This window comes from Dipodomys merriami, unplaced genomic scaffold, assembly GCF_024711535.1.
Source record: "Dipodomys merriami isolate MVZ:Mamm:240054 unplaced genomic scaffold, mDipMer1.0.p SCAF_50, whole genome shotgun sequence".
NCBI classification, from domain to species: Eukaryota; Metazoa; Chordata; class Mammalia; order Rodentia; family Heteromyidae; genus Dipodomys; species Dipodomys merriami.
Window position 1 is genome coordinate 9544706 of NW_027206069.1, and position 26270 is coordinate 9570975.

General features: G+C 41.1%; 1 protein-coding gene, 1 long non-coding RNA gene and 1 pseudogene across 4 annotated transcripts in view; 1 reads left to right on the forward strand and 2 right to left on the reverse strand.

Annotated features, from left to right (window-relative positions):
• Window positions 1–2007: 2007 nt before the first annotated feature.
• LOC138810510 (uncharacterized) overlaps window positions 2008–26270 on the reverse strand; it is a 35983-nt gene continuing 11720 nt past the window's right edge. Inside the window, exons 2-3 of the long non-coding RNA XR_011367147.1 lie at window positions 8627–8756; window positions 2008–2065 (exon numbers count right to left, since the gene is read on the reverse strand). This is a non-coding gene — a long non-coding RNA (uncharacterized lncRNA). The remainder of the gene's footprint in view (window positions 2066–8626; window positions 8757–26270) is intronic.
• The window catches only part of LOC138810508 (tandem C2 domains nuclear protein), a 38060-nt gene continuing 32202 nt past the window's right edge, over window positions 20413–26270 (forward strand). Inside the window, exons 1-2 of one of the 3 annotated variants that reach the window (XM_069997719.1) lie at window positions 20413–20499; window positions 23384–23441. The gene's annotated coding sequence lies outside the window, so the exon portion shown is untranslated. Of the gene's footprint in view, window positions 20500–20579; window positions 20648–21161; window positions 21252–23383; window positions 23442–26270 lie in introns of those variants that run through there. The other 2 variants (XM_069997721.1, XM_069997720.1) reach the window with 2 other exon arrangements.
• LOC138810609 (small nucleolar RNA U13) lies at window positions 25918–26014 on the reverse strand (annotated as a pseudogene).

Below are 26270 nucleotides of genomic sequence, written 5' to 3' on the forward strand. Positions count from 1 at the left end.
ATGCATGATGCCCTGGGTTCGATTCCTCAGCACCACATAAGCAAAAAGGAAAAAGCCGGAAGTGGCGCTGTGGCTCAAGTGGTAGAGTGCTAGCCTTGAGCTGAAGAGCTGAGGGACAGTGCCCAGGCCCAGAGTTCAGGCCCCACAACTGGACCCAAAAAAAAAAAAAAAAAAGATTAGTTATAAGCCAGGCATTGTGCCTGTAATCCTGGCTACTCAGGAGGTTGAGATAGGAGGATTGTGGTTCAAAGCCATCCAGGCACGAAAAAATCTGTGAGACTCTTATCTCCAATTAGCCACTAAAAACCTAGTAGTGGAGGTGTGGCTCAAGAGGCTAGCTAAGGGACAGTACCTGGGCCCTGAGTTTAAGCCCTAGAACCAGCACCAAAACAAAACAAAACAGAAAACCAACAAATACTAGTCATTATTGACAATGCCTCATTAAAACCCCTAGATGCCAGGTGCTAATGGCTCACACCTGTAATCCTAGCTATTCAGGAGACCCAGATCTGAGGATCACAGTTCAAAGCCAACCTGGGCAGGAAAGCCTAGGCACTGTTCCTGATCTGCTTGTGCTCAAAGCTAATGCTCTACCCTTGAGTCACAGCTCCACTTCCAGCATTTTTTTTTGGTAACATAACTTATTGGAGATAAGAGTCTCATAGACTTTCCTGTCCAGGCTGGCTTTGAACTGCGATCCTCAGATCCTCCAGGGTAGCTAGGTTATAGTTGTAAGCCACCAATGCCCAGCTCGTGAGACATTTTTTTTATTGTGAAAATACCTTATAGAGGGGTTACAATTACATGGGCAAGATAATGAGTACATTTCTTATCAAGCATTGTTGCCTCCTCCTTTGCTTCCCCTTCCCATCCCTTCCCATCTCCCTCCCCCCTCCCCCGCTACTTGAAAGTTGAACCCAGTATCTTCACACAAGAAAAGCAGCCAATACTGTGAAGCTCAGAGTTGTGGCCTAGTTGCTTCAGTTTAGGTTTTCTCCAGCCACTGCATCCTCTTTGCCCCTTTATTGCCCCTACCCATTCCAGTTGACAAAAGTTTCAAAATTAAATTGCATCTTGTGTTAAAAAAATATTTTAAAAAAGCCAGAAAATGAAATGGTACTGTGGCTCAGGTGGGAGAGTGCTGGCCTTGAACAACAAAAAAAAAGCTTAGGGACAGCACCAAGGCCCTGAGTTCAAGCCCCAGTACTGGCACTAAAAAAACCTAGAGAGAGATGGACAGATGTGGCCCTAGCCACCTTGCCCTCCCCATCTTTGTAGTTCCCTACAAGGGTCCACATCCTTTACCTTATCAGGAACTTGGGATTTTCCTCCTTCAAAAGCTTTAGATGCACAGAGAGTTGCTAAGAGCATTAGCACAAGTCACAGGCTGGAGAACAAGGTTGGGGCTACTGCCTTCCTGATCCAGCCCAGGAGCCATGGGTTCTTTGAGGAGTTGAGGCTGAGTCCGTAGGATCCATTTATGGATGCTCCCATCCTACCCAGTGGCAGCGTCTTTATTAAAGCCCCCACAGTGGCAGGTGTTGTGCTTCAGACCTCAGGGTTAGAAGACAGTTTGTGGGTCCTTAGTCACTGCAACATCTGCGTAGCTGCAGCCTGCCTTTTTCTCCCTCACACCAGACCCTCAGTTCTCGTTCGTTGCTTTTTTTCTCTATCAAAAACTAAACACATGCAAACAGGTGTCCCAAATCTGAAGCTCACAGAGAAAGGATGAATTCCTTCAGACTTACCAATGCAGCCTCCTTTGGGAGAAAAGGCTGATAGGCACCTGCCAGCCTGGGGCACCCCCCTGTGCAGGGAGACTTTAGGTGTTCCAGGCAGGGTAAGGCTTCTGTGAGCTCTGCACTAACCATGTAGCCAGAACAGTGGATGTGGGTTGCACACAGTACAAGGTCAAGTTTCCTTTCACTTCTTACAAAGAAGGTCCAGAAGCTCTGTGTTGGTGGCGTCAGGATCCATTGGTTTCTGAGGTGCCACATTTGGAATCAAACTCAAGACCCTGGGGCTTGCATTTGACTTGCATATGTCCAAATGTAGCTTCCTGCTTCTAAGAAGAAAGAAAAAAAAGACACAAAGAGATTTCATAAAAGCAGGCTCAGAGAGCTTCTTGGACCAGGATTGCTCTTTCAAAACATGAGCTGATGAGTTCAGTGTAAATGAATCAGAAGCATGTGGGATCAATTTACCTTCAAATACACTTGGGCCTAAAAATTAAGGGAAGAATGGCCTGGGGCAAAGTGTGTACTGTGAGGCCAAACCCAAAACATTTGGGAAAGAGTTCCAGAGGTTTTCAGAACCCAGTGCCTTTTGCTTCACTCATCCAACCATTCACTTGGGAATGGTTGGATGTGTGTGTGTGTGTGTGTGTGTGTGTGTGTGTGTGTGTGTGTGTGTGTGTGTGTGTGTGTGTGTGTGTGTTTCTTTTTTTTTTTAAACAAGGCTGGGAAGAAGACTGCTGTCTGAATTCCAGCATTGTGCTTCAACATGGATCCCAGCAACCTGGCTTTTAGGGGACCCTATTATCTCTGTGTTGGCTGTGCTGACCCTCATCGAGGATCTGGACTTGAGCTTGTCAAGGATGAATGGGGTATGGTGAAAGAGGCTGTGGAGTAAGAGCTGGGCACCTGCAAAAGTCTTTGTGCTATCACGTAATCTGTGAGTTCCACACAGATGAAAACTTCCATTCAGCTCTTTCTAAGTTTTGTGATTCCTTGAAATGTACTTTGGGGATGACAGCCAGCATTTCCATTAAACTATAATTTTAGAGTTTCACAGCTGTGTGCCAATCATAACACTTCTAATTGGCACAAAATCCACGTACCTGTTGCCTCTCAGACTTGGGTAACACACTTAGAAAATTTTCTTAGGTAACAGCCTTGGCCCTTGGGGTGTTATTTACCCAGATGGTGAAAGCATTTAAGTAGGTCTGATTACTTCATTTTTTTTAGTGGTTTTAAATGTATTTTTGTGGCCTGGGTGTTAAGTGTAATGTGCACAAATTGTTCCTCCTGAGCCAAAAAGGTCACCCAGAGAGAGAAGGGGGGAGGGGGAGAAAGAGGGGGAGGGAGAGGAAAAAGAGAGGGAGAGAGAGAGAGATGCCATGACAAAGGAGCAATTATTCTTTGGTGTTCCCTCTAGCCCAGTTGAAATCCTGTTTGTTAAAGGTCTTTGTCTTAAGGGAATACTTGGGAATCAAGTTTGCTTGCGCTAGTTGTTGGAGTCAGAAAGATGAATCAGGCAGACAATCCACTGATAACACATTTCTCCAAGGACTTATGCAACATCTGAAGGAAAATAGCAGCACAGTATAGTAATTTAAGTTAGATCTCTGTGTGTGTGTGTGTGTGTGTGTGTGTGTGTGTGTGTGTGTGTGTGTGTGTGTGTGTGTGTGTGTGTGTGTGTGTGTGTGTGTTGTGTTGGTTGTGTGTGTTGGTTGGTACGGGGCTTGAACTTAGGGCCTTGAGCTCTTTCTGGCTTTTTCACTCTAAGCTGGTGCGCTACCTCTTGTTCCATACTGCCAGTTTTGGCTTTTTCCTGGTTAAGTGGAGATAAGAGTCTCATAGACTTTTCTGCCTGGGCTGGCTTTGAATCTCAGTCCTCAGATCACAGCTTTCTGAGTAGTTAGGATTACAGGCACAGGACACCAGTGCCAGCTTAGTTTGATTTTAATAATTTTCAGAGATCTATTTTATATCACCGAATTTCTTATGAACATTCATAGACATGTTTGAAATTTAGAGTAAGATCCTTCTGCTTAGAACTATTAAATACATTTAGAGGAAATACAAAAACATATGAGGTAGAACATTTCTTTTTGATTTGGTGTGCATGTACTCTGAAATGCACTATTTTCTTTCCTCTTGTAGAGCAAACACTTAATAGAGCTCTTCAATAGTTTGGAATTGGTCAGTGCTCACCAATCACCAAGAGATACACAGATTTTTCTTTGTGTTAATATTTTTGGGCTCAAATTTCTTAATGACTTTGCTTAACAGATGGTTGCTATCTTCACCAGAATCCCTCAGGGTAACTAAAAGTTACCATATATATGTATATATGTGTATATATGTGCATGTATACATACACACATGCACACACACATATAATAGCCAAGAAGCTCCAGAACAAAGGAAAAAATAGAAGACAGATTTATCACTTGACTAGCTTTTCTGGAGATGACAGCAGCCAGTCAGATTCTATGACTTGCTAATTGTTTCTAATCATGAATCTCAGCCAGAAACTAGCAGAGAAATAAGCCATAAAGTAGATGAAAGGTTTTAGCCCAGGAATGATATATTGAGTTGCTTTTTGTGGTATAATCTCATAGAGGGGAACAACATGTAACAGACCGCGATTAGCAGTATTGGTTTCAGGAATTTGGGATATTCTTGAACATTAATATAAAAATGAATATGTTGTAATTAGATGTTAATACCAAGATCCTCATGATATCCACTTATCAAGATTTGATAAATTATTCCCATTGTTCTAAGGCTAGAGAGCTATTGGATAGCCTCATTTCACTAATTGTAGGAGCATGTAGCTGCTGTTCTTCATGAGGGAGACTGCACTCTCTCAGCCCTTTCTGATCTTTAGTCACTCCTTTCATCTAAGATCAACTGCCTTCATTCCAACACCCCTTGTCCAGGAGCCAGACTATCCCCACTCATTCCCAGAAATTCACTGCTCTGTCTTTCCAGCACTCCCTTTGTCCCCAGTCCATTAGGCTGTCTAGCAGCATGACCTGGTGCCTGTGTCTTCCTAGGCATCTCTGTAAATACAGGGCAGTGCTGAGACTCCAACAGTCTCTTTGCTAGTAACAAACAATGCTTAACTTTCCTTGTAGAGGGCAGTCTGGCATGCTGCACACATTCAGATTGCAGAATTAGTTGTCCAAACTATTCCCACATGTCAGTACATAGTATGCTTGCACAGACAGCAAATCCACCGACATCTCAGCAGCTGGCTCACTCCCTTTTTTCTGTTGCTGTCACAGAAATCTAGAGACTGCTATTCTAGGACATGGTAGCAAAGCTGAAGGGTAGGAAGGTGTGTGCAGAAGACAGAAAACGTGAGCAGCTTTGCTCTATGATCACGCATTGATGCAATAGCTGATCCACTCCAGTGGAAACACATTAATCCCTTCATGAGGGCAAAGCCCTCACCTACCCAATTCCTCTTAAAGGTCCTACTGCCTCTCAAGAGGAGTTTTGGAGGTTTGTCTCAAACCACATGCAAATTATAGCAGTAATTTTCAGGCAGATACCACTTTCTCACCAGTGAGTTGCTATTTGTCTATGACCTAAAGCATGGCCTTGAGTTCAAGTGTAGGTGGCAAGGGCACTGGGAAGACCACTGTAATTGGAAAACTGGAGGCCTGGGTATGTATTCAGTGTGGGGTGGTGGGAGTTGAAGACAGATTATTCACTTCTCCATTCACAGACTTTCCTGCCTTCAAACCTTGATCCCCAGATCTTAGCCTCTGGAGTTAGCTAGGATTATAGGTGTGAGCCACCAGTGCCTGGCACAAAGCTATTTTAACTGTTTTTGTTCCAGGAATTGGACAGCTATTTGCTCAATCTATAAGATTCTCCTAGCCCTTTGCTACCAAAGAACACTCACAAATTTAGATCTAGGTTGGTGTCCTTTCATGAGAATTTAGTCAGATACTCCCTGGCACCATGAGAGACAACACAAACCACAGAGGCCAAAAGTATGTGGCAACTCATTAGAGTCCAGACAGAATATACATCATTGGCAAAGGAAGGAAGGCTTCAGAGGTCTTGTATGCAGAGCAGATGGCCATCTCTCTACTTTAAGAACTGTGATGCATACAGACTCCCATGTGGTATTCTGGGCTTTGAAGTTAATTAGGATCATGAGCAACTGGCCACAGCATGGGCAGCTCTGGGAGCCACAAAAGCACCCCCCATCTCTCCCATTCTTTCTACCTCCCTTTCCTTATGAAATGTAGCTTCAACACTTCACATGCCAGTGCTACTTCACATGCCAGTGCTAGGTCCTAAACCCTGACCCTAAAGAGATAGTGCTTTTCTTTTTCTCCATAGTTCTCTTTTAAAAAACTTAACTGTTGGGGGGGTGGGGGGGAGGCTGGGAAGGGATGGGAAGGAGAAACAAAGGAGGAGGCTACAATGCTTGATAAGAAATGTACTCATTGTCTTGCCCATGTAATTGTAACCCCTCTGTACAGTATTTTCACAATAAAAAAATTTAACTATGTAACCTGAGGGTAGGTTTGGAAGAAGGAAAATGGGGGACAATGATGGAAGGGGTGACATTGATCAAGATGCATTGTACTCATAATATGACTTATGGAATTGTAACCTCTTTGTATAACTACTTAATAATAAAAAGATGAAAAATGAAAATAAAACTTAACTGTTAGTTTGTGTGTGTGTGTGTGTGTGTGTGTGTGTGTGTGTGTGTGTGTGTGTGTGTTAGTACTGAGGTTTGAATTCAAGGTCTCATGATCTTGATTAGCTTTTTCTGCTTGCAGGCTGGTAGTCTACTACTTGAATCACACCTCTGCTTCTGGCTTTTTGCTGGTTAATTGGAGATAAAAGTCTTCATGGAATTTCTTACTCAGGCTGGCTTTGAACTGTGATCCTCTGATCTCAGCTTCCTGAGTAGCTAGGATTATAGGCCCGAACCACCAGCCTCTTGTCCTTTTATCTCCTCACCTCACTCTTTCAAATGCCTTTTACTTATAACCCAGAAGTCAGTTTTGGAACTTTAGCCTATGAGATCTAGGTCATGTGACACCTCAGGTCCAGGGAATTCCTAAGATCTTCCATATTTCTAAAAACTCCCACTGGAGGTTGCGGGGGAGGAGGAGACTTTATTTCCATGGATACCTTTTATTCCAAATTCTGAACTTCATTTGAATTTTTAAAATTCATTTCTTCACCACTACCACCCCCCCTCACTTTGAGACCCCTAACCAGTGAATTCTAACATGCTCTACCATCTCTTGCTTGACTTCCACAAAAACTAAATGAGCAGCGTCCTTCCAAAATTCATGCCCAGCTGGAACATGGGAAATAGAGTTGGCTGTATAATGAGTTGAATTAAGATGATGTCGTACTGGAAGTATATAATCCCTAAGCTCCATGAATGGTATGCTTATAAGAAGAGAGAGAGCACATAGAGATACTGAGAGAGGAAGAAGCCATGTGAAGATAGAGGCAGAGTTGGAATTGCAGCTATGAGCCAAGCGCACCACGGAGATCTAGGAGCCACCAGAAGCCTAGAAAAATCCACTTACTTCAGGCCAGACACCACCCTGTTTGAGCTAGAGCACTGGATATTTAAGTTCGTTTTGGTTTTGAAACCAGGCTGTGCACTGAGAATAGATTTCTAGCCTTAGTATTAATTGGTTTAAAGAACTCTGTATTTTGATTTTTGGCTTCGGAGAAATAGTCTTACTAGGTTACACGAATATTTTGAAACTCAGTCCTTTTTTTTTTTTAATTCAATAAAAGTTTGCACAAACAATGCCTCCCACAGGAGAAGCTTATGCCAGACCCAGATGTTTAACACATTTGCTTGAGATACTAGGGTTCGTGGCCTCTTGTGCTTATAAACCAAAAAATGTGAGCCCATAGAAATGATATTTAATAAGTAGGCGTGCTGCACTTCAACAAATGTTTCACAGATATGTGTATGTGTGTGTGTGTGTGTGTGTGTGTGTGTGTGTGTGTGTGTGTGATTTTAAAAGACATTCAAACACAGAGTTCAGTGAGAATCTGAACTCTAGTTTCGATTCAATTCTACTTCAATTACCCCACAAAAAATGCTCAATTTCTTTTTTCCATTTTCCTCTTTCCCCTCCTCCTCGCCTCCCCTATCTTCCTCCTCTCCTCTACTTCCCTTTTTCCCTCCTTCCTCTCCTCTACTTCCCTTTTTCCCTCCTTCCCTTTCTTTCTTTTCTTCAGCTGATCCTGGGGATTAGACTCAGGGCCTGGGTGCTATCTCTCAGCTTTCTAAGGCTGTTACCCTACCACTTGAACTCCAACACTGTCGTTTTGCTGGTGAATTAGAGATAAGAGTCTTCATCAACTTTCCTTCCAGGGCTGGCTTCAAACCAGGATCCTGAGAGCTCAGCCTCCTGAGTTGCTAAGATTATAGGAATGAGCCACTCGGTGTCTGCACAGTTCCTTTTTCTAATCATAAGGTCCAGTCTCTAGTTCATAATCATTCATCCGAGTCTACCATTCAGTGATCCGGCCCTACTAATGAGTCATGCAGTTCATAATAACAGTGAGCGTCTACTAGTACTTGACTGTGCCAGTCAGTCTGTTGTTTTGTTGTATTTGTTGTATCGTTTGGCCTTCCATTTCCATCACCTTCACTGCCATGACTTTCCTCCCAGATACTTTCCCCTCTCAGTCTGAATACAATAAATCACTTAGTTGTTTCTACCACTGCTTTTGGTGCCTTGCAGTCTATTCTCAACCCTCTAGCAGGAGTGATCTGTATCAATGTCAAATCAATCCAGGCCATTTTCTACTCCAAATTCTCCAATGGCATCTCAGTCTATTCAAAGTAAAGGTCAGTGTCTTTATAATAGTCTGTGCCATTTCATTACCCCAAGCTCTACTCCATGTTCCTCTGCTCTCTGATCAGGTCCTTCTCTCTGTGTGTATCTCCTGCTTCAGTTGCTCTGGACTTGTCATTGTTCCTCAAACACGCCGGCCAAGTTTCTTCTGTATGGTTCACTGGTGAAGCAAAGGTTAAGCACACATGTATTATGTCATAAAGGTTGGAGAGTGAAATTGGGTGTTTTAAACTATTAATCTAGTCATTTATTGGTGGTAAAATAAAAAAATCCAAAAGGTCTAGCTGTTTAGGTTAGAGGATACTGTCCACAAATTATGTTCACTTTTAGCTTGTTTATAAGCAATTCTGCTCACGATGTGAAATTGTCCCTCAGCTCAAGACTGACATAACCTTCAAACATAATGTTTTTTAAAAATTTTTCTAGGACAGTACTACAGTTTGAACTCAGGACCTCATGTTTACTCAGCTAGTGCCCCACCACTTGAGCCATGCCTCCAGCCTGGATTTTTGCTGGTTATTTTAAAGCTGGCTTCAAACTACAATCCTCCAGATCTCAGTCTCCTAAATAGCTAGTATTACAGGTGTGAGTCACTGGTGCCTTGTAAACATTATCTTCTTTACACACTCTACTGTTGTAAAGTGGTCATCATTAGGTAATTCACATTTCATAAAATGCTTTTGTGTTCTCCCTTCCCCCATGAGTACCAAGTATTTGTTCAGTATCTACACACTGCTCCACGCTGTATGGTAGACCTTAAAAATGCTAAGATGGAGACGGCCTTGTTTTGATCATTATAATGACCTTGAAAGTTTGGTAGGGCAAAGGTTTTATTATCCCCATTTGGGAGGAAGGAGATTGAGAGGGCCCTTGTACTATCACATAAAAAAATATTAAAGCTAGAACTTAACCTTAAGTTTTCTGCCTCTAAATCCAACCCCCTCCACTCCCCTCAGTGTTTAATACCATAATCAAATATTATGAGGCAAGCATTTAAAGCAAATGAAAATGTATGCAAATCTCAGTCAAATGAAAATGTCTAGGGCTGAAAATGTGGCTTAGTAGTACCACATAAACAGAAAAACTTGCAAGTGGCACTGTGACTCAAGTGGTAGAGTGCTAGCCATGAGCAAAAAATGCTCAGGGACAGCGCCCAGACCCTGAGTTCAAGCCCCAGGACCGGTAATAAAAAGAAAAGAAAATGTCCAAATCCCATATGAGGAGATGGTGACCATCGAAGGGCTCGGTATATAGCATGCCTGCAACAAAGTAGTAGATTTTTCAGGCTTGATTTGTAGTCATCTCAGGAAAATGAGAAGGAAGGGTCTAGAAACTCCTGGAGCTAGAAAGCTTATTCTATGATTTCTCTATGATTTTTCTTTTTCACAAAATTAGACATATCTGGGGAGGACTATCAAAAAGATTGAAATTATCATAAAGCCTTAGTTATTTCACTAGCAAAAATATTTTTTAAAATATCGACACTACTCCATGCATGTCAGGCGTGGGAAATTGAAATAAAGTTACCTGACTAGTACATTTCCTCCATTTGAATGATGATTGCTAGGGATTAGGTATAAATTCACAGGTGGCTGACGAAGGTGGGACAGGTAATAAAATAGGAAATACCAGATAGGGGATAAAGGAACAGATTCATGAACCCTTTGAAAGTAGACCATTTATACAAAACTAGAACTTCTTTACTGGCTTACTTAGTCCCAAATGTGGAATTACTTGTCATGCCTGCCATGCTCACAACCTGAGGGTCTTTCCATTTACCTGACTTACTCTTCAAATGGCTTTGATTAGTGAAGTGACTTTCTCAGCATCTAATCTATCCCATGACTTGTGATGCTGTCTGTAGTGACAGACCTGATTAATCAAAGTCTTCATCCTCTTTACCAGTATGGAGTCAAGAATGAACACATGACTCAATCCTGATCAAAGAGATGAGCGATGAGCTATATGCTGGTTTCTGGAGAAAAACTTTTTCAAAAGAAATCTGAAGGGATTCATTATATCCTCCTTACTGAATTGAAGGAACAACTGATTGCCCTTAGCAGTCATTCTATAACCACAAAAAGCATTAGATTGAGGATTAAATCTACATGATACCAAAGGAGTAAAAAGGGAAGGAAAATATTCAATGATAAATGGTGGGCTTACCAATCAAACCTGATCTACTTTTGGACTTCCTTTTAAGTTAATCAAATCAAAAGGGCTTGGAGGTGAAGGCTTGTATTTGTTCTGCAATGTGTTAGTGGGATCAGAGCAATTATATCATGATTCACTCACATAACTAGACAGATGTGAGAAGCATGGTCTTACTCCTTTTCACACATGGGCCTTTCAATGTTGGTCTGCTTAGGCTTCCTCAAGGCAGGATATGGTAGAAATTGTATCTTCTTTTACCATCTGACTTTGGCTATCATATGAGATTATTTCTGTTGTACTTGGGTGGTAGAGCCAGGTGTGGGGAATATTTTTCAGCCAAGGGCCATTTGGATATTTATAACATCATTTGAAATCCATACAAAATGATCAATAAGGGCAAATGGCCACAACAGTTGATAAGAAACATACAATTTCTGTCCTGTCATATACCAAATACTTTCCAGGCCCTTATATGATCCATGGCCTGAATGTCCCAGCCCTGAAAGTTCAAGGACTATATACAGTCCAGTTGTTGAAAAGGAGTTCAAAACACTGCGGACATCAGTTAAACTACCACACCAGAGAAAACATTTCTTATTCTTTGGCCATTTGAATTGTGTTTTCTACTCTTTGTGACTGATAGCATCTTAGTAACATAGTTATTGCATCTCAGCTATAAGTATCAGCATGACTTAAATGAACAGCTCTCAATCACAGCACCAATTGCCACACAGTTGCCGATAATTATTACTAGTCATTCAATACTGGTTTGAAATTACACACTTTCTTCCCTCTTTTCAAATCAGAAAAGAATAAAGCCTTATGCCTGTTATAGCATTTCACTTATTTTAGTTCTAGGATTTTAGTTTTAAAGTGTAAGGACAGTTTTATTGAGATGGAATTCACATTATAATACAATATGGTGGGCTTTAGTGTGTTCACAGAGTTGTGTGACTGTTAGCATGATAAGCTTTAAACATTTTAACCACCCATAAAGGGCATTCTGTAGCCATTATTAGCAGTCATTTTCAACTCACCACTCCTTCATCCTTTTCGCTTAGCCCTAGAAAATGCCTATCAGCGCTGTGTCTATGTATTCACCTGTCTGGACTTTCTCCACCCTCATCTCATGGTAATATGTATCTTTTGACTAACATCTGCCCAAGCTTGCCTTCCCTCAACCTTGCAAGCCTCTGATAAGCATCCTTTGTCCTGTCCTTCTATAAGATCAGCTTTTGCTAATTCCACATATTAGTGAGATCATAAAGTTATTATCTTTTTGTGCTTAGTTTACTTCATTAAACATGTGCTCCAAATTTGTCTATGCCATTGCATTATTCTTCAATGGGCCAGAATAGTATTCAATTATATATGCATATATATATATAGTATATCTCTTATGTATATGTAGTATATATATAATTTTCTTTGTTAATACACCCACTTAGAGATTCCTAGGTTATAGTTTATCAACTGAATACATGATTTAAAGAAAGGTGCTTAAGTTGTAGGCTCCCTTGAGTCACACAAAGCCCTGGGCTTAAACTTAGCTTCTTGATCACTTCTATGTAATCTTGGAAAAGTTACTTATCTATAAAGTCACAATGGTAATATCAACAAATTCTTGCTGGGTGGTTTCAAGAGTAAAAATAAATACATATACATGAATGATTAGAGGAGACGGTTTGTCATGTAGCAACAATTGTCAGCCCAGATAATATCAACTATTTTCAACCAATCTAAAACACATTTAGGTACACATTTGGGTGGAACACAGGAAGTAATATTCAACGCTGTTCACAGTAATGTAAGTAGAAAATGCTTCATTCTACTTCCCAGTGTTTGAGAGTTGGGTGTACATGTGCGTGTGTCTGGCAAGGGTGTTGTTTGGCTCCTCTTGGCTCCTTTGCTATCCACATTGTAGTCACTATGTTCTCAGAAGAATTACTGTTATTAATCAGGCCTACACAATGAGATGAATAGTGGTGATGAGTTGGTCAGGCCGCCAAGCAAGTTCACGTTTTATTGGGAATGCCAAATTGTTTCCTAAAGGGATATTTTTTAGGAATAGAAGAGTATGCTTAACTGGCCCTCAAAGCCCCCCAATCTTGTCCTCTAAGTACTGTCGCCTTGCAAGGCAATATGATAGCTCTTTAAAAACCACTTCATGGAGCTGTGGCCCAGTTGGGCTGGCAATGTCTTTGCTTTGTTTATTTCTTCTGGTAAACGTAACCCTCATCAAGTAGAAAATGGATTACAGACCTCCCACATTTCTTTAGAAACTATCCCAACACCATCAATCCTCTCGTAAGCTGGAAAAGAAAGAGGGAAGCTAGCTCAAGGCTGGGAGTGGTGGAGAAAGAAGAAATGCCTGAAAAAGCAAGATTATAAAGTGTTTTGAGGACCCTCCTCATGTTCTAATTCATACAGAAATCAATGCGTCCTTTAAACTAACAAAGACATAAGTGTCTTTAAAAATATGTCTGGGATGTTTGGTTCATTGTCAACCACATTTAGTCATGAATTTTCCTTATGGATTTGGAACAGATTTAAAGGAAGAGGAAGAAAGCCTTGGCTTTCTTAACTGCCTGGGGATTTGGCTGGGCGTAGGAGCTTTCCTAAAACTCTGCTGAAAGGAAAAATTATAAACGACAGGCTTCAAATTGTATTTTAGATTGTGATTTTTGAGGTGTTTATAATCATTAACATTCAAAAGTAGCTTTCTGAGGAAAGCTTTTTGCTACTACTATGACAAGTAGGTAACTTTTATAACTACCCCCCTTCCAAATAGCAAGTAGAATTTTACTGAGAGTGAAAAAGCTTCATTCTCTAATTCACCATTAGCCCAATTCATGTTCCCTAGTGAATTATGACCCTGGGTCATTTGATATGGAACTCTGGGGACCTGGTGGGGTAGGAAAGTCATCATTGGAGGATGTGTCAGGGAACTGTGCTCTGTAACAAATAGTCCCCCCAAAACCATACCTTAAAAGAATAATGATCTATTTCTCAAGTATCTGCTAGTTAGCTAGAAATTAGCTGATCTAGTCTAGGCTATGGCTCTGCTTCATGGCTCTCTTGAGCTTCTTGGACCATCTCCTGACCCAGACAAATCTTCTAGCATTGATAGAAGCTCTAAGAGAGCAAGCAGAAATACTCAAAAGTTTTTAAAGGTCCAAGCCCAGAACTAAGAATCATACTTCCACTTCATTTTTTTTTTTTTTTTGGTTGGTCGTGGGACTTGAACTCTGGGCTTGGGCGCTGTCCCTGCGCTCTTCAGCTCAAGGCAAGTGTTCTACTACTTGAGCCACAGTGCTACTTCCGGTTTTCTAGTGGTTTATCGGAGATAAGAGTCTCCTGGACTAGGATTCCTGCCCAGGCTGGCTTTGAAGCCAGTCCACTTCATTTTTTTTAACCAAAGCAAATCACGTGGCTAAAACTTGAATAAGGAGTAGGGGAAAAAACTCCATTCTTTCAGTGGAGAGAGCAAAGGGCATAGATACAGTGAAGGATAAAAGAAGTCCGGGGCCAATTCTGCTATTTACTAGAGAGAAGGGTTATGTCTGGGATAGTACTACATAGGATGTCTGTACTTATGACAAGTGAGTCTCTTTGGTATTGATGACCGCTGGCTAATATTGATTATGGTTGACTTGGTAATATTAAACACTCAACATTTCTTCTAGCATCTAATTTTGGTTCTATGAATCTTGCCAGGCAACTTTCTGGCAGCCTCCTAAATGGCTGTTCCTATGGGATGTAATGATTTTGCCATAAGATACAAATATTCAGGTACAACCATAATTCTATTCCTTATTCTGTCTTTATAGACAGGTATCCTATTTCCTAGTAGCTTGACAGGGCCTTCTTCAAATCAGAGATTTACTTAGTCTGCTAAAGCGTTAGCAGAAAGTTGGTTTCCCCAACTTTCTCAGCTTAAAATGGTAAGCTCACACTTTAAAGGCTGTGTGCAATCAGTCACTCTCTCTTGGGGTGATTGGTACAATTATTGTTCAGATTTCTATAGTATCTACATAGAACCCCAGCAATTCATTTTAATGGTGGAAGAGAAGGATGATATAAACAGCTTAATTGTTAAGTGGGGGCAACCAGGAATGTTGGGGAAGTCAGGGAGCAGAATTACTAGAATACTACTGATATATGAATGATACCTTGCAGAATTGTGGGAGAAACTAGTCATGTAAAGGTATGGAACCAGGACTGAAGAACTGGAGAAAAGTCACTAGACAGCCTTCTTGATGACCTGCTACAGGTACACTTCAAGGGTCAGACTTGCAATGAATTGAGGAAGCCAAGCACATCTAAGTGCTGAAGTGGTACCCAGAAGGGAAACTGTGGAAAATTCTATAGATAGTTGTGATCTCTAAGGAAGGTCCTCTTGTTAATAGAGCCAGAAGTTACAAAGAAGTACTAGATACAGGGATCAGAAGCTGCCAGCATCTTTGTTTCTGTCTTCTATTGCATATAATTGTGATGATCTTCAGAGAGTAACAGCTGTATTTTACTCTTACCTTCCAAATCCTCCCCAAATTGCTCTTTTCTTTTTGCCCAGTTGAACTTTGGGAGAAAGAATTTGGGGCAATGCAGTTCCAGCTGAAGCAAATTCACATGGCGTCCAGAAGAATGGACTTCAGGGTTGTCATTTCTTCCAGTCCATACAGAGTTCATCTGAAATAGATTTCGATGTTCCCCTGCTTCCCTCTTCAGTGGTTCTGGGGCCATTGCCCTGGAATCCTGAGGTAGTCACACAACCTGCTCCATGTGCTTGCACCCTCTTTGAGCCATCTTCTCAGCCTGGAGAATGATGACGTGACTGGGAGAATTCTTGATTGGTTGGTGTTTCTGGGTTCCTTCTTTAATTATTTCTTCCGTTGAAGCCACCCTAGACGCTGAATAGTTTTGTTTTGTTTTGTTTTTTAAAATTAGGCTTCTAGTAAAACTGTCAGCCTCTTGGTACTATACCATTTCGTTGGTAAGTGTGGTTTGGAGGATGGCAATTGTGGGGGAAGGATTTTGTGGAAAGATGCTAAGATGATTAGGTCACCATGATTGTTTTGCCAGTCCTGGGGCTTGAACTCTGGGTCTGGGCACTGTTCCTAGCTTTGCTCAAGGCTAGCACTCTACCACTTGAGTCACAATGTCACTTCTGGCTTTTTTTCTGTGATTAATTGGAGATAAGAGTCTCATAGGACTTTCCTGCTTGGGCTGGCTTTGAACCATGATCCTCTTAGATCTCAGCCTCCTAAGTAGTACAAAGTACAGGTATGAACCACTGGTGCCCAGCTTATGATTAGGATTCTTGATGGAGAATCTATGACCATGTATTTTCCCATTACTATCTTAGTAATACCTTAGGGATCTGGGAACCCAGGAAAGAAAATGAGGGGGGAGGGAAAGGAACTCATTCTGTTACGAGTATTGCCTTATTTATTTAACTGTGTCCTATAGACTAATGAGCAAACACTTTAAAAAGATATTTAAGAGACTTCAGAGCCTGTTTTTGTCTTTTCTTACTCTTAATATCTATCTATCCCTAATATCTACTCAATATCTCAGTCGTAATACCCATCTTTGTCTTTCCTCACCTTAATATATATTTTTTTCAGTCCTAGGCTTGAATTCAGAGCCTAGGCACTGTCCCTGAGCTTTTGGGATCAAGGTTAGTGCTCTACTAATAAAGTAACAGCTCCACTTCTGGATTTTTTGGTGCTTAATTAGAGATAAAAGTCTCACAGACTTTCTTTCCCAGACTGGCTCCGAACTGTGATCCTCAGAGCTCAGCCTCCTGAGTAGTTAGGATCACAGGCATGAGTTACTAGTGCCCAGCAAACCTTAATATCTTCTTTGGTAAAATTTCATATTCCATGTTTTCTCTACAATGCTTAGCTAGACCATATATTTTCTAGATGTTTTATGCGGTCTATATATCATCATTCATGACAATGCTGATGCCAGTAAGTAAACCTCTCTAAAAAGGGAGAGTAATTTTTTTTTTTACTCATGTCACAACTGAGTGAAGGCTAGTGGTCAATCAGAAGAGCTTTGTTTCATGAAATCACCAACACATAGATTTCCATTTAGGTTCATTATGGTATCAGCTTTAGCAAGGGTCCGCTTGCTTCAGTAATGCTCTAAGGTTAAGGAATGGTAAGAGGGAGAGACTAGAATGAAGGCTCATTTAGTTTTAGTTGTCTAGATCCAGAAGTGAAATCATATCTGCTCAATTTCCATTGGTTGGAATTAGCTGTCTGGACTTACCTAGATGCAAAGGGAATGAGAAAAAACAGTTGCATGCCCAGCAAGGGGAACTGACATTTGGAGAGCAACTATGAAACTATTGAGACATCACTTTTTTTTTTTTTTAGGACTGCATCTGTTATAATGCAAGCACTTAAAAATGTTTGCAGAACAAGTAAATGAAATAAATGAATAAATCTTCATACAATTCTGATTTTAAGTTTTTCTAAGGCAGAAAATAGGAAGGACATTATTTGGAGGAAAGCTGAAATTTCTCTACCACACCCTATTCATATGACTATGAGTATGAAGTTATTTTACAGGTACTCTGAAAATCTATTCCCTTGAAGATATGTTTATATTCATTCAGAAAATATTGGAGTGCTTTGAACCTGTTGTGTGCTATGCCATATACATAGTAAAAGTAATCATTCCTGCTCATTGGCAATTCAAACTCAGGAACTTGAATGTTCAAGGCAAGCTACTCTACCATTGAGCTACATCCCCAACTCAAGAATCACAATGATCATGCAGTTCCATGATAGTGATATGTGTGGACTGTGGCAGGAACACTGAAAAAGGGCACCTGACTCAGCCAGGAATGGGCCTTTTAGGCTTCATTTTCCAGAACAAGGATACTTTAGCTGAATGAACATGAGATTGCCAGTTGATGCTAATATGTACTAATATGTACAATTTTGACTATTTAGGAGAGAATCATCAGTCTAGTATGTCACAAATGTGTGGCAAAGGATAATTGGAGTCAAGACTGGAGGGAGAGCCCTGAGCTGGTTCATGAAACACTTGTAAAACTGGGATGAGTGAAGAAATAATGAACAGAAATTATAGATGGAGATTACATGATGTTTCTTCCTTGGATGAAAGAATTGATACACAGTCAAATGTAAACAAAACTCATGCCATACCTATTTTTCTCCATAGATTCACTGCAAATAATATATGATTGATAACATTAGGAAGCAAACAAAGACTGTTCAGTGTTGCAATGATAATTCTATGGTAAGAGATTAAACACAAGCAAAGAAAGGCACAATAACACTCATTCATCTCAACATAGCCTTGATATGAGAGTAGAGCAGAAAAGAAGCCCATTCAAAGAAAAGACAGGAAGTGATTTTGTGGTTTTGCAAAAAACAAAAACCTCTTGTCAACAGAGAGGAGTCTTCTAAAACAAGCTTGTTTTAGATGGACTATGGGAAACACAACAACTAGGAATAATTCCTCTAGGTCCTGCCCTCAGAACTTCTCATCAGTGAGCATTGTTAAAATTGGTCAGCTAGGGAACTAAGTACTTAGCCCAATTCAGTCAGTAGTTATTGAGCACCTATGTATGAATTCTTTCTTCATTCATTCAACCCATTTGAATGACACTTTTGTGTCATGATCTATATAAGATACTACTAGGAAGTAAAAAAGATAGGCAAAGAATAGATGGTATTGTCCTTGCAAAACTTCAACTAATATATGAATTGAAAGGTTTCTAACCAAAGATATGCTGTACTGAAGGATTAAATTACAACACACATGCACGTGTGCCTGCCCCCCCTCCACACACACGCACACACATATACATATACACTGTAATATTATTTTAAAGTTATAACATGAAGATGATACCATCTATATCAGGATTAAATGAGATGATTCATGTGACAGCTTTGTGTAAACAATACAGAACTTTGCAAACATTGGTGGCAAATTATTGAAGATGAATATGTAAGAACTTTCAAGCAGTGTTTATTAAAGTGTGCTTGTTGAAACATTAATGTCCAAGGGTGGTAACTGACATTTTGCAAGAAGAAAATTCTGTGGTTAAGTTTGAGAAAGGTAAGATTAAGGAAAGTAAAGCATGAGTCTTAGGCCTGTCAAATGTGAATGTGTATTGTGAATATTAAGGAAAGCAACCTTTTGTATCTCTTTCCCCCAAAGTATTGTGATCATCTCTGTATGCCCTAGCATGCAAGACTCATTTTGAGAAGACAGCCAGTAGCCTTCACTACAACAAATCCATCAGCTTTTCAAAAACTGAGCTATTCACCATCAGGTAATTTAGAAATTCATGGGCTGGGAAGGTGGCTCAGTGGTAGAGTGCTTGCCTCGCATGTATAAGGCTCTGGATTCGATTCCTCAGCACCACATAAGCAGAAAAAGCCGGAATTGGCACTGTGGCTTAAGTGGTAGAGCGCTAGCCTTGAGCTGAAGAGCTGAGGGACAGCACCCAGGCTCAGAGTTCAGGCCCCACAACTGACAAGAAAGAAAGAAAGAAAGAAAGAAAGAAAGAAAGAAAGAAAGAAAGAAAGAAAGAAAGAAAGGAAGGAAGGAAGGAAGGAAGAAAGAAAGAAAGAAAGAAAGAAAGAAAGAAAGAAAGAAAGAAAGAAAGAAAGAAGGAAAGAAAGAAAGAAAGAAAGAAAGAAAGAAAGAAAGAAGGAAAGAAAGAAAGAAAGAAATTCATGCAACTGTTGCCCAAGTAAGGTGTTGAGATGTCTGCTAGGAGCTGCATAAAAGAAAAGGGCCAGCCAACCTTTAGTCAGAGTTGGGATTCCCACAGAGAATGGATGTGGAAGATGTGGATACGTTTAATATTCCTTCCAGGACACTCACTGGTGACACACTAGTAGCAATGATAAAGCAACAAAAGTGAAGAGACGCGTGCTGAGTCTGAAAGACTCTACAATTAGACGTAAAAAAAAATAAAAACACTAAAAGTCAAGTGACAACATAAGGTAATTTCTCCACTTTGAAAAAGAAAAAGGGTTCAGGACCATCTCTAGGAAAAAAACAACTGTTTTCTTCCTGCACATCCAGACAAGTTCATCAGGGTAACAGCTTTCCCTTTGCCCCTTTCGTACCTCTAGTCTCCCTTGTGATTCCCTCAGCACATCCCAAGCTCTGTCTCATTTTTAAACCTCCCTGCAGAGAGCAACTGAGAGCAGCCAGGACAGGAGAACACCGCGGTAATGCCCTTCAGGTGGACCAGCGAGGCCCCGCCCACTTTCCCTTCGGAAGCAGCGCGGATGAGGAGTTGGGGCTACCCGGGAGACTGGGGTGGGGGAAAGTGGGCGGGGAAGGGTGGAAAATACAGTGGAGGCTGTCTATCAGGGTGGTGGTGTGCTGGGCGCGGAGCTAAGAGGGCACTAGAACCTGGAGGGACCCGGCTGTCCCGTGGCCGGACTACCAGGGGGCGGGGCAGATTATAAGGGTCTGAGAAATTTGAGGGGCGGGGCTACCAGGGGAGGGGCGGACCGAAGGGGAGGGGATCTGAGGATCCGAGGGGCGGGGCTATCAAGGGCGGGGCCGATCAGAGGGGAGTTTGAGGAACCTGAGGGGCGGGGTTATCGGGGGCGGGGCTATCGGGGGCGGGGCGGATCTGAGGGGGGCTGAAGAACCTGAGGGGCGAGGCGCGGTTGCGCGCTGGGTGCGGCGTTCCCGCCCGCCGCGAAGGCTGAGCGTTCACTACCTGGAGCAAGCAGGTAACTCGCGGCTGTCCGGCGGCGCGGCCTGAGCGCGTGGGGTGGTGGCGCGGCGGGGCGGCACAGCGGGGCTTTCGCGAGAGCCGCGCGCGGAAGAGCGGGGAAAGGGCCGCGGGACCTCGGCGGGGTCGAAGCCGCCGCCGCTCAGGTGCGCTTCTCCGGGCCGCCGCCGCCGCCCTCGCCCCGCGGCCGGGGTGAGGTGTGGGGCGCTGGCTGTGGTGGCCGCGGTCTGTCGGGGCGTCGCGGTTGTCTCCTCTCCAGATGTCGCCGTGGCTGGGAGCGCGCTCATTCCCGGCTCCTCCCGACGCCTGCCCTGCGAGGCCCGAGGGAGGTTTGGGGGAGACCTCGGCCCTGGCTGGCGGACCCCGGCTCTGCGCGCGGACCACGGGCCGCCAGTGGCTCGGGACTTCGGAGGACAGGGACTTTGGGTCCCCTCGTCCGGGCGAGGTTGGGAGAGAGCTGCGTTTCTGGAAGTTTCTGGAACTTCGGGGAATGACCCCAGAGTGTTAAAAGGCCGCTTTCCCATGCAAACCAAACTGCCCTCTGCCCAGCCAGGTGTTAGATTTAACATCTACCTCTTCCATGTTTTCCTGTGCTGTGATTTTCTTCAAAAGCTGCTCTACCTAGGTCTCTCTAAAATCGATTCCTGTTCTACATAGGAATATAGGATGGTTGTCGGATTGTGTGACATCTGGGGACAGACAAGAGAGGGGCCAAGCCAAACATTGATCCCTTTAGGATATTAAAATCAAGTATGTAAAAGGATTGCTTTTGTAATCACATTATTCTGGTTCTCACTGCTGGTAGGCAGTTCATTAGAGTCATGTTTTTCCTGGAAAATGCGGAGAATTAAAGTCCAAAACTTCATTTCCCATTTTGATAGGCAATTTCATCTTGGTATAAAAGTGCTTTATTGGAAGGGAATGTTAGTAATGCCTGGCTTTAGAAAAAGAATCGAAGATACTTGCTTTTTAATTTGGGGGGGGGGGAGTTGTAGTTTTTTTTTTTGCTGAGTATTTATCCTTCCTGACTGGTAGGGAAACCATAGTACCAATTTGTTGGTGTTTTTTAAAGCCGTTTAACGGGGTGGGGGGGGTGGGGGGGGGAGGGTCGGAAGCCCAAATCCCCACATTTTAAAGTATGTCTTGGATTCCATTTGCTTCACTAGAATTATAACTATTCAGAGTAAAACTAATTGAGAGTTCAGTTCAGATTAAAGAAAATGAGATTGCAATTCTTGTAGGGCATCTATTTGAGCTGGCTAGGTAGCAGTTGGATTTATTGGTAACAGGTTTTTCTGAAGTCAGGCTCCACTCGTAGATGGGTTTGTGGTGGTTAAGCCTGAAGGGGTGAAAGAAATCGTTGAAATGAGTATAGAATAAAGAGAGGGAGACCAGGATTGGTAGAGACAGATGAAGAGATTCAGTGATCAGGAACATTTAGAGACTGTGGAGCTCTGGAAACTGATTTGGAGAGGAGAGTTATAATAAGGAAAGTCTTATCTGGAAGTGATATGGAGTCTGGAGATCAGGAAGTTAGGACCTGATTGTCTATTTGCTTTGGGAGTTAGCTTTGGGGGGGGGGGGGCAATTGGCCTCAGCAAACACAATTTAAGTAGAAAGGTAGAAGCTAAATTTGAATGATTTTGAAATACAAATACAGGTAAAGAAGTAAGCCGAAAGTAGAATTTGTAAATGAGAAAAGCTAGGAGAGGCGACAGCATTGTTAGTAGAGGGAACCCCATAGTAAGATTGGAAAAAAAATAGGAGTACAGAATAGCTTAGGTCAAAGTTCATGGTCTGCTAACATTGTTAATTTCTTGTGGTTAAATCTTAAAGGTGAGAACAGTAGTTGAGTATATTGAATAGCACTCTTGGTTAGAAAGGTATTTTATCTGTCCTCACCTAAATCATGAATGTCATTTTTAGTAGTGTTATAGTGTAGTGGGGTCAGGTGTTTTTACTAGTGTTTAAGTCACAATTCTAAACTGTGTTGAACTATACTCTGATATTCCTACCTTGTAAGCCCTTTAATTCCTTCTGGTATGTTTCAAAAGTCCCTCTCAAAATCTTATGCTGAGGGGCTGGGAAGGTGGCTCAGTGATAGAGCGTTTGCCTTGCATGCATGAGGCTCTGGGTTCGAGTCCTCAGCACCACATAAGCAGAAAAAAAAGCCAGAAGTGGCGCTGTGGCTTAAGTGGTAGAGCACTTGCCTTGAGCTGAAGAGCTGAGGGACAGCACCCAGGCCCAGAGTTCAGGCCCCATGACCGGACTAAAAAAAAAAAAAATTTTTATGTTGAAGTTGACATTTTGACTAAATCAGAACAGCAATATATAAATATCAATTATGACATTGGCTTCGATTGGGAAAATGTTCTTAGTTTAGAATGTGTGTAGTGAGTTTTACTTCACTCTTCATTTTGTTGTCCTAAAATTAAGACCAGTAATTTATTTAGTGGAATATATTTCTTAGGAATAGGAAGAGAATGGTTAAAATAGATCGGAATACCATGTGTTGGTGAGGCTGTAGACCTGGGACACTCATATTGTGCTGGTAGGAATGTAAATCAGTAGCATCTTTGAAAGAGTTTTTTTTTTTTTTTTTTTTGCAATATCTACTAAATTGAGACATGAATAAACTATGGACTAATATATAGCAAACAAAATTCTAGAAAATGGAAATTCATCTAACATACCAATCTGTATGCCAGTGATTACTTGGCCATGGGTTGTGAGAAAGTAAGGAAGGATAGATTAAAAGGAGGCTTGATGCAGCTTTTTGGAATGATGCATATATTGATATGCTTGGTTGTGATGATACTACTCCAAAATATGCATAAATGACTCATTTAATTGTATGTTTTAAACTTTGACATTTGTTATAGGTCAGCCACAACTCAATAATGCTATAAGAAAATATTTGAATGGAAGAAACCACATCATGTAAGTATATTTACTGTTTTAAAAATACTATAGTTACCTGAGGTGGATAAGATTATGAGTAATTTTAATTTTCTTTATTTTTTTTTTACCAAAATCATGTATTGTTATTCTGTTCTATATCTATCAATTAGAGCTGTTGAGTTCCAGCTGTAGTCCTAGCACCATACAGTGTGCTGAGTGCTAAGCAAGAGAGAGAGAATACAGATTATTTCTTGATAGTTCACATGGGAAATAGAACAATTTTATGAAACACCAGAAAAATGTTCAGCTTCTTTTAAAAATTATAGTGGCCTTTAGAGATGAAACAAAATTAGTTTGATCTGGGTGATTAATGAGTGCCTCCTCTAATATACTGGCCTTTGAAAATATATACATTTTTTAAAAATTTGCATCAGTTACAAGATAGGCTGAAAAGATGCCATTTATGATACCCAAGCAAATAATGCAGGCATACTGAATAAGACATGTTAAGAATTTATATAAGGGTAACTAAAAATCTCTTGAAGGTGCAAAGATAGACTTTAACAAATGGAAAAAAATACTATGTTGTGGGTAAGAAGACAATATCCTTAGAGGTCAGTTTTTCCAAAATTTATAAGTTTAACATGACTCCAATGAATGTATCATCAGATTTTTCCTTTTAAAGCTAGAGCAGATTCCAAAAGTAATTGGCAAGAATAGCTGAGAAAATACAGCAAGTGAAAGAACAGTTAGGATGATTAGTCCAGATATATGGTTTTTATTTGTTTGGGTTTTTTTTCTGCCGGTTGTTAGGCTTGAACTCAGGGCCTGGGTGCTGTCCCTGAGCTCTTTTGCTGAGGGCTAATGCTCTACAACCTTGAGCCATAGCAGTTGGAGATAAGAGTCTCTGGGCCCAGTATATTGGATATGAACTTTACAACTTCGGGGAGGGGGTGAGGGAAGGGATAGTGGGAGAACAACAAGGGAGGGGGTAACACGGTTCGACAAGAACTGTACTCATTGCCTTACTCATGTAACTGTAACCCCTCTGTATATCATCTTTACAATAAAATAAAAAATTTTAAATCCTTCCATAATTAATAAACCCATAAATCAGGGGGGAAAAAAAGATTCTAGGGAGTTTTCTGCCCAGGCTGACTTTGAACCACATCAGATCTTAGCCTCCTAAGAAGCACAAGTGGCTGGCTCTGTTACATGCTTTAAGCCTTTAATTAAAGTGGTATATGTGTACAGGAATAGATCAACTGAAGAAAAAAGAAAATGCAGGAAAAAAAAACTTAATTGCATATGGAAATTTAGTGTGATAGTAAAGGAAGCATCCTGACATCAGTGGAGAAAGCATGACATTTTTATGTTTTTGTTTTTTTTTTTTTGGTCAGTCATGGGCCTGAACTCTGGGCCTGGGTGCTGTCCCTCAGCTCTTCAGCTCAAGGCTAGCACTCGACCACTTGAGCCACAGTGCCACTTCTGGCTTTTTCTGCTTATGTGGTGCTGAAGAATTGAACCCAGGGCCTCAGGCATGCAAGGCAAGCACTCTACCACTGAGCCACCTTCCCAGCCCGCATGATATTTTTAATATGTGATACTGGGAAAAGATAGACTTGATTCATTTCTCAATTTGTGTACCAAGATGATTACAAAAATCCACATTAAGTACTATAAGGAAATACATGTGTTTATAACCTGTAGATGGAGAAAACTGAATTGATTCAGGAACAAAAAGGAAAAACATAGATGAGTATGATTACTTATGTATATGCTTATATATCCAAACTCTAAAACTTCCTAGGTGTCAACGTATGTGATTGGGCAGTCCATACCATGAAATTGTCTCATGTATAAAATTACCTTCCAATTTTATAGATGTAGAAGAAACACAATTAAATTTCAAGGTTATACTTGGTTTCCATACCCAAAATAGCTGCAGGACTACCTACAGGTAGTCCAAAATTCTAAGGTTTCCAATATCCTAAATGTGTCTAGTCCCAAGCATTTCAAATAAGGGATATCTGTATTTATTAATATGTTTGCATATAGTATATACACATGTGTACACATATATGCATACACATGTACTTTTCAGAGCAGAAAACACAGTAATCAAAAAAGGCATGATACACTGGAAGAATGTCACATATGATGATGAGTGAGTTAATATCTGAACAATATAAATACTAAAAATCATGAAGAAGGGCTGTGAAGGTGGCTCAGTGGTAGAGTGCTTGTCTCGCCTATACAAGGCCCTGGGTTTGATTCCTTAGCACCACATAAACAGAAAAAGCTGGAAGTGGCACTGTGGCTCAAGTGGTAGAGCGCTAGCCTTGAGCTGAAGAGCTGAGGGACAGCACCCAGGCCCAGAGTTCAAACTCCACAACCAACAACAACAAAAATAATTTTTTTAAAAAAAATCCTGAAGAAAAAGTCCAATGGATTTAAGAAAAGATGAGCAGGAAATACTGAACATAAAAACATTGGTTAGATGTTTCCTTTTCCATGTCAGATGGGTAATGTGCCCACCTTGTAACAAGGTTTAGAGCGAGGCACATGCCACATGAGGACCCATTTATCATGCTTATGAACTGGAAAAGAATCATGGTTAGTTTTGTATTAGAAGATACATAGGCAAAAGTCCAGTATTTAAACAACACATTTTGTTGATGGCAGAAACAAGTACTGCTATTGAGAGTGAGAAATGGTATCACTTTAGGGAGAAATTTAACAACACAAGCAAAATCACACATATATACCTACTGCCCTCATAGCTGATTATCTTATAGCTCTAACACCATTATTTCTAATAGCAAATGAGTCAAGAACAAATCTGTTTTTAACAGAACTATAAAATTG